At 43.7% G+C, this 9199-nt stretch overlaps 2 pseudogenes; both read right to left on the reverse strand.

Moving 5' to 3' along the window:
- Window positions 1-668: 668 nt before the first annotated feature.
- Window positions 669-1559, reverse strand: LOC136330106 (zinc finger protein 530-like; annotated as a pseudogene).
- A 142-nt stretch (window positions 1560-1701) lies between these two features.
- LOC136330107 (zinc finger protein 211-like) lies at window positions 1702-7883 on the reverse strand (annotated as a pseudogene).
- Between the last annotated feature and the right edge of the window lie 1316 nt (window positions 7884-9199).

Below are 9199 nucleotides of genomic sequence, written 5' to 3' on the forward strand. Positions count from 1 at the left end.
CCTAGAGCCAAAATCAACTTATAACCTAAAAAACACAGTAAATAAAACATCCAAAATTAAAGAGTACTTGAAAAAAAGGCCTTCATTATTTTACAAAACTTTGGAACATGGCTATGGCATTTCTTGCATTGGTGACTTCCTCACTGAAAATATTCATCACAGGTATTTAGGAAAACCAGGTCCCTGAAAGGCAGTCCATCTGCAAGCTGCCAGCTGAACGCAGGTGCTGACCTCTTAGGTAAACCCTGAGTCAGGTCCCTGTCACAACTTATCAGAGTTAAAGAAATGCTGATTTCCTAACAGCTCACACTACCTATAATTGCCTCTAACAAATTAGAGAAAAAAATCAGCTTCTCTAAAGACATTAGGATGGTGGCTGATGTAAACAGTGGACACCTGCTAGATGGTACAGGTGAAGTAACTTTGGCCACAGAAATTTGCAAAGAGATAAATCTGGCAAGAGCCCAGGATACCTTAGACAGTACAACATAGGCACACATGCTTTCCACCTACGTAAAACATATGGAAAATCTCCATACCATTGACATTTGGGTGCATATAATTAAAATTAGACAAATGGAGCCTCAGAGTTACCTACACAGCTGTTAACACTTATTAAAAAACTGTACATTTCCAATACATCTAAGATTGTCCTCTAATGTGAACTCTCATGTACTTAGCTGAGAATTGAAGTGAAAAGATTTCCCACACCACTGCACTCATACAGCCTTTCTCCAGTGTGAACTCTCTGATGATAACGAAGGTTAGACTTCCTGATAAAAGATTTGCCACAATCATGGCACTCATAAGGTCTTTCTTTAGAGTGAACTCTCTGATGATGATGGAAAGCAGTTTTTGTGATAAAGGATTTCTTACATTCATTGTATTCATAGGGTATTTCTCCCATGTAAACTCCCTGATGATATCGAAGGCCAGACTTCCTGATAAAAGATTTGCCACAATCATGGCACTCATAAGGTCTTTCTTTAGAGTGAACTCTCTGATGATGATGGAAAGCAGTTTTTGTGATAAAGGATTTCTTACATTCATTGTATTCATAGGGTATTTCTCCCATGTAAACTCCCTGATGATATCGAAGGCCACTGCTACTGGAAAAAAATTTTCCACATTCACTGACTGCACTCACAAGGCCTTTCTTCTGTGTGAATTCTCTAATGATAATGAAGACCACCGCTAGTAAAAAAAATTTTTTCCATATTGACTGCACACATAAGGCCTTTCTCCTGTGTGAACTTTCTGATGATAATAAAGTTTAGAGTTTACGGTAAAAGATTTCCCACATTCATTGCACCCAATAGGCCTTCCTCCTGTGTGAACTCTCTGATGAATATGTAGGTCCCAATTTCTGAAAAATGATTTCCCACATTCACAATACTTGTAAGGCCTTCCTCCTGTGTGAACTCTCTGATGAATATGTAGGTCCCAATTTCTGAAAAATTATTTCCCACATTCACAGCACTCATAAGGACTCTTTCCAGTGTGAAGACTCTGGCAATAATGAAGGCCAGAGATTGTTCTAAAATATTTCTTACATTCATGACACACAAAACTCTCTCTTACATTATGGACACCATGGTCCTGAAATAGTGTCTTGTTGCACCCAGTGGCTTCCTTACATTCTTTCCTGTCACAATAATTTTTTCTCCTTTTAGAAGTCACTCAAGATGTAAACATTTCATTTCACCTTTTGGGCCAAACCAGATATAAGGTGTAACCAGTGGTTTTCCTACATTCTTTCCTGTTGTAATAATTTTTTCTCCTTTGAGAATTCACACAAGATGTAGACATTTCATGTGACCTGTCCCTGGTGTGAGTATCTGGCTGTTGAAGATGTCCAGAGCTGGTAAGGATTCTCTGCCCAACCTCCCAACAAGTAGGTTTGTGGGACATGTCAAAATTCTAGCCCTTCACAAGTGAGACACTGTGCACACCTCTTCTGAAAGGCTTCTTTTCACATGCTGAGCCTGGCTCTGAACATACTCTGAACTGATATAAAATTGTTTTGAACATGCCCCACACCCCAACAGTTTCTGGCAGTTTTCTGTTCCCTGCTGATCAACCAAGAGAAAAATGTGTCTCAAGAGTGCTCCACAACTTTCACATGGGTGACTCTTCTGGGAAGACAAAGCTATATTAAGATTCTTTGCCTTTGACACTCTTACAGAAATGTTCTCTTCAATATGTTCTTCCACATCTTTTGTTCCACAGCAGCAGCCTGACCAACAACAAAAACCCTGGTGAAACATATGTTGACCTGATAAGCAGAGGTAACCTCATCACAAATGTCCATCTGTCACAGCTAGGCACTATTCTATAGGATTAATTTCAAGACAGGCGAGTTAGACCGTGAGTAAATGGCTGTTATTTACTGCTTGAACTAAAAGGTCAGCAAATGTTGAAGATCTCAATAACAACAACACAAAGATATAAGTGTAAGATAAAACACAAAGTAGAAAGGCAGGGTGCCTGACCAGGCAGTGGTGAAATGGAAAGAGCATTGGCCTGTGACCCACATGACCTACATTGGAAACCCCGAGGTCACTGCCTTGATTGCGAGCTCATCCATCCTGCGTGGGGGCTCACCAGCTTGAGCACACAGTTGCAGGCCTGTCGTAAATGTCACTGACTTGAAGCCCAAGGTAACTGGCTTGAGTAAGGGGTCACCCGCTCAGCTGGAGCTCCCTGGCCAAGGCACATATGAAAAAGCAATCAATGAACAACAAAGGAGACAAAGGAGCTACAGTGAAGAACTGATGCTTCTCATCTCTCTCCCTTCCAGTCTGTCTGTCCCTATCTGGCCCTCTCTCATTCTCTGTCACAAAAAAAGAAAGACTTTAAAATAAATAATTTAAGGAAACTTACCAAGCTACATATAGAAACAAAATTTTAAAAAATTTTAAGTGAAGGACAGACAGAGAGAATAAGATAGAAAGAAAGGAAGAGAAATGAGAAGCATCGACTCGTAGTTGCAGACTTTGTTTATTGATTGCTTTTTCATATGTGACTTGACAGGGGTTCCAGTTGAGTCAGGGAACTTTTATTGAAGCCAGTAACCTTGGCGTCAATCCAGTGACCGTGGGGTCATGTCTATGATCCCACACACAAGACATTGATTCTGCATTCAAGCTGGTGAGCCCACTGTCAATCCAGATAAGCCTGCAGTCAAGCTGGTAACCTCAGGGTTTTGACCATAGGTCCTCTGCATCCCACTTTGACACTATCCTCTGTGCCACCCCCTGTCAGGCTTTTTTTTTTGTGGTTTTTTTTTTTTTACTTTATTTATTCATTTTTTAGAGAGGAGAGAGACAGAGGAGAGAGAGACAGAGAGAGAGAAGGGGGTAGGAGCTGGAAGCATCAACTCCCATATGTGCCTTGACCAGGCAAGCCCAGGGTTTCGAACCAGCGACCTCAGCATTTCCAGGTCGACGCTTTATCCACTGCGCCACCACAGGTCAGGCTTGTGGGTTTTTTTTAATGAGAGTTAAGTTTATTAAAGCTGGACACAGTGGGGAAACAATGAAGATCCCTGGAAAAAGAATCAGGGTGACTCAAAGTCCAGCTGCTGCTTTCCATTGGCGCCTGGGTATAAGTCCCATTTGGTCTCTTAGAGAATAAAATAGAAAAAGCAAGGTACCAGCCTGAGTAAAAGGGGGCACAGGCACACCCAAGAGTGTGCCTCAGGAGTCAGGGTCTTACCCAGTGAGGACATAAGTGCAAAGTTCTCCAGCATCACATCCAGGTACAGGTGTCTCTGAGCTTCATCAAGGAGGCACCATTCTTCCCTGGAGAAGTACAGGGCAACATTCCCAAAGGTCACACCAATCTGCCAGAAGTAATACAAGTGAATCCAGGACAGAAGTAATACAAGTGAATCTCTGAGAACCCACAATCATAATACATAGAAATCTTACCCCCACATCTGACCAGGCAATGGCACAGGGGATAGAGCGGTGGCCTAGGACACACACCACCAAGGTTAGAAATCCCGAGGTTGCTGGCTTGAGCACAGGCTAATCCAGTTTGAGCGTGGGCTTGAGCCCAAATATCACTGACTTGACGCCCAAGGTCACTGGCTTGAACCCTAGGTTGCTGGCTTGAACAAGGGGTCACTTGCTCTGCTGTAGCCCCCTGGTCATTCACAGCACGACCCTAGTGCACAAAAGAGCTAGCACTCTTCTATGTCTCCATGCCGAACACTCCCCAAATATCCAGGCCTATGTGTTCAGCTGCCAACCTGATGGCTCCACTCACTGTTCTTTTAAACTTTCGAAACTCTTAACCAAAAATATCTTATAATATTGACAAAGAAAATTAAATTAACTTCCCCAGTCCAGTTGATGCATCCTCCAAAGTTCTGGCTCCTAATACCAAGAACCCTTGTGTCATCATCAACTCCTCCTTTTCCTCCAACAGCTGCAAATCTGAAACTCTACTAGGTTCTTAAAATGAGCCAAAAAAAAAAAAAAAAAAAAAAAATAAAGAGCCAATAGGCTGACCAGTGCTGGTGTGGTAAATAGAGCATTATTGACCAAGGATGCTGAGGTCCCAGGTTTTTTTTTTTTTTTTTTTTTTTTACAGAGACAGAGAGAAAGTCAGAGAGAGGGATAGGTAGGGACAGACAGACAGGAACAGAGAGAGATGAGAAGCATCAATCATCAGTTTCTCGTTGTAGCACTTTAGTTGTTCATCGATTGCTCTCTCATATGTGCCCTGACCGCCGCCGTTCAGCAGACCGAGTAACCCCCTGCTCAAGCCAGTGACCTTGGGTCCAAGATGGCGGCCTTGGGGTCTCGAACCTGGGTTCTCCGCATCCCAGTCCGATGCTCCATCCACTGTGCCACCACCCGGTCAGGCGAGGTCCCAGGTTTTAAACTCCAAGATGGCCAGCTTGAGCGCTGGTTCATCTACTCGAGCACAGGCTCACTAACTTGAGTACAAAATCTGGGCTTGAGCTTGTTATCATTGACATGATCCCATGGCCACTGGATTGAAGCCCAAGGGCATTAGCTTGAGCCCCAGTTCACAGGCTTGAGCAAGGGTTCAGTGACTCTCTTGGCACCTCCCAGCCAAGGCACACATATAAAAAGTGATCAATAAATTAGTAAAGTCCTGAAACAATGAGTTGACCCTTCACATCTCTCTCCCTTCCTCTCTCCCTCTGATTCTTTCTGTATAAAGAAATAAGTAAATAGGGGAGAAAAATAATAATTCAACGTTTCTTTCTACCTCCATGGCCACAACTCTAGTCAAGCAGCAATGCTCTGGATTACAGCATTTGCCTAGTCCTGGGCTCTTTGCCACCTCTCTTAACCCATAATCTGTCTACACTATGCAGGTACAGGAAGCCTCTTAAACCAATGAGAGACTAACTCCTTCATCCAGTGCAAAGTCCCCATTATCTCCACAACAGAAGACTCAATCATCATTGAGCCATTTTCAGGTTAGATTTTTCAGGTCCAGAATCTCAGCTCTGTGGCTCCTCCAAGCATTCCCACATGCAGGTGTTGCTCCCTGAATAACCTTCCATAACTGATTGTATTTGCTGCCAGGGTAGACCAAAGGAATACGGGCGGGCCATATACTAAACCTGACAATTTCAGCGGGAGCCTGTATAGCAGCCTTACAAGCATGGAGGCTGAAAATAACTATAGAGAATGACTGAAATTAAACCTTTCATGGTAGGTAGTCATGTCCTAGGCCACTGTCTTCCCTGAAAATAGTACATTTTACCTTAACTGATGCTGTCTACCGTCTTTTTGATAACAGACCTTTGGAATGTCAGGAAAATTACCTTTTCCCTGATCCCTCATGACACAAACACTGCAATTGAGTAACGTCCATAAAACCCCTTAATGTTATTTTATGTTAAGTAACTGTTAACTACCATACCCTCCCCAATGTAAAAGCAGTATGTGCTTATTTTCACTTGTTATAGAAGTCATAAAATTTCCTGTTTTGCTTTGTTCCTCCTCCATAATCTATCACCAATATATTTCAGGTAAACCTTGTATGACTTCCGATTTTGATTCTGATGAAATAGGTAGCAAAACTGCCGTTTTCTGGAGCATATTCTCGCACTGTTGATATTTAATTTTCTGGTAATCGTAGTCACTGTGGCTCAAATAAACATTTTTATAAATTTGATATACCTTTGAACATTTCCTATGTTGACACCAGAAACGGGAGCATCCTGATGTTACCTCTGGTCGGCACTCAGGAAATGAGGGTTCAAGGTATCCTGAGGGTCCCCATATTCAAGAGCCAAATAAATACCTAGGGAAGAGTCTGGAGACACAATAACGTAGTGTCACCACCAGGGAAAAAGTGTGACATGCTGTCCTTTCTTTTCTAGTTTACAGAGTTGTTACAGTAAACATGAAATCAAATTAATATGAAATGTAAAAAGGACAGTGATTTGGTGTAACCAGTTTATGCCATTCTGAGGGAACTTCATGTTTTAACTGAGTGCCAGTACCATGTGAAGATTAGATTAACTATATTTTACATAAAAGCCCCCTAATTAAGGCCCAATTACCAGGGTGTAATAGGGTTACTCTTTTTTTCTGGTAACTCCATCTGTCAACCTTATGAAGCCAATATGTGACTTATGTTTCAGGTGTGATAATGCAACTCAATGACGTGAGCTGTGGCCAAACCAAACATAAGTAGCCAGGGTGAAGATCAAGTCAGCTGCCTGAGATGCCAACTCAGACTCCACATGGCCCACGACAACCATTTGGCAACTGCCGCAAAGCTCTGTGCCTCTCCAAGCAAGTTTGTTGGGGACCCCACAAAAGCGACAACCTAAACTGAGCCGGCCACTCATCTTAACCATGACTGAATTAAAATCTATGGTATGTGGCTTAATATGAGTGTATTTGCCTATTCAATTAACTCCTAATTACTTTCATTTTAGGTCGTGAACTACCTAACGAACCCAGCTATAAATTATTAATAATTATAACCAACTAAATAGTTTAGCAAAACAAGCCTTTTTTTTTTTTTTTGAACTTCAGATCTTGTAGGAAGTCACATACAACCACACTTTCACTCCAGGTAAGCAGGTCCCTTTCTATCCCTGCCCAACCCTGAAGTCTGGTGACCTCCTCTGTGACTCAGTCCTCAGTGCTGCCTCTGATGAGCTCTGTGACCTTCCACAAGGACGCTGCGCCCTGGGCCTCACTGTCCTCATCCCCCTATTCCACTCTGTTCTCTCTCTGAGCAGGATTTAACCAGTTAATAAACACCTAACATGCCAGACCAGGTGGTGGCGCACTGGATAGAGCATCGAATTGGGATGCGGAGGACCCAGGTTTGAGACCCAGAGGTCACCAGCTTGAGCGCGGGCTCATCTGGTTTGAGCAAAAGCTCACCAGCTTGGACCCAAGGCCCCTGGCTTGGGCAAGGGGTTACTCGGTCTGCTGAAGGCCCGCGTGCCTTGATGATTGATGCTTCTCATCTCTCTCTGTTCCTGTCTGTTTGTCCCTATCTCTCTGTCTCTCTCTCTGACTCTCTGTAAAAAAACAAAAAAAACCCCACATAATGCAGGCTGTGACCCTCTCAGTTCACAACCTTCCATTGCTCCAAGGACTCTCAGAATGAGGTACAACCCTCAGCCTCTCAGTGAAGACGTGGCTGCACCTCAGACTGTTTCACGAAGATAGAAGAGGAATCGCAGTTTTCCGGGTCTCTCCCGGGTCCACAGCCCCTCAGCCTGTCACTGCTGCCAGCTCTGTTACACCGGGTGTCACCCACCAACATATCACGGTCCGGGACGCTGGGGCCGGGCTGCAGGACGTGACCGGTCCCTGGACCGGGGCTCCCAGTTCGGAGGGATAAGGCGGTGAGGGTCCCGGGGACATGCTCACTTCAACCGCGTGCCTCGGCCTCCGCAATCGGACTCTCCGGCGGAGTGGGGTGGCAGAGGCGGATGAGGAGAAGGCCCGGCACCATGGTCGCTGTCTGCCCTGTTACGGGTCCCCAAGTATCGTCAGGGAGCCTCACACTTGCCGCAGGAACTCCACTTTTTCACCTTTCACATCCAATCTCACCATGACCGGAAGCTCCTGACTCAGTGAGACTCCGTGGAGGGGAGAAAATGCCAGCGCTAAGGAGACAGAAGTTCCGCCTTACAGTACAGCCAACCCGAAAATGTGCATTCTGGGTAATGAAGTTCCTACAGTCCAAAGAGGAGTTCTCTAATTCCTTAGCCTGCTACAGGAGTGGATTTGAGGGCTTATACCCAGTGGATGGATTCAACTAATTTAACCACCAGTTTTCTGTCCTAATGACCGTTTTCAGTATTAAAAAATATATACCAAAAGGTAGTTTATTATTTCACGCATTTAATACTTAAACGAGAATAAAAAGGTACACAAAACTATATTGTTATAACTTTTAAAATATTAATAAAAATAAATAATACATGAAATAACAATAAAACTCTTATTTAAGATATTTCCACATTCCTTTTTTCTGAGACACAGAGAGAGATAGTGAACAGGGCAGACAGGGACAGAAAGACAGGAAGGAAGAGAGATGAGAAGCATCAATTCTTTATTGTAGCACCTTAACTGTTCATTGATTGCTTTCTCATATGTGCCTTGAGCAAGGGGCTCCAGCAGTGCTAGTGAATACTTACTCAAGCCTGAAACCTTAGACTCAAGCCAGTGACCTTGGGCTTCAAGCAATGGGGTCACGTGTATGATCCCATACTCAAGCCAGCAACCCAGGGCTCAAGCTGGTGAGCCATCTCTCCATCTAGCGGTTTCGGGAATTCGAATATGTGTCGTCTCTGTCCCAGTCTGATGCTCTATCTATTCACTGCGCCACCACAGGTCAGGCCTACATATTGCTTCTTGATTGGCATCTGCACTTGCAATTTTTCTCTCCTATGGAAGGAATGAACATTTCTACATGCCCAAGAATAAGCTGTTATGCAGACAAACATTAAAAAAAGAGTAAGAAGTGTAAATTTGTGATTTTCACATTGGGTGGCTGCGCAGGCACCAACCTTAGAGACAACCCTGATTACAAGTGACATTTAATAATCTGGTTCACTGAATTCAACAAAAATTAGACATTGGTACTGCTGAACTGCTGTTAACTCGCTGAGTCCCACCACTGCATATTCCCCGAGAATACATTCAGACTACTAAGTGTGCTCTAGCATCGCAGG

This window comes from Saccopteryx bilineata, chromosome 3, assembly GCF_036850765.1.
Source record: "Saccopteryx bilineata isolate mSacBil1 chromosome 3, mSacBil1_pri_phased_curated, whole genome shotgun sequence".
Lineage (NCBI taxonomy): Eukaryota > Metazoa > Chordata > Mammalia > Chiroptera > Emballonuridae > Saccopteryx > Saccopteryx bilineata.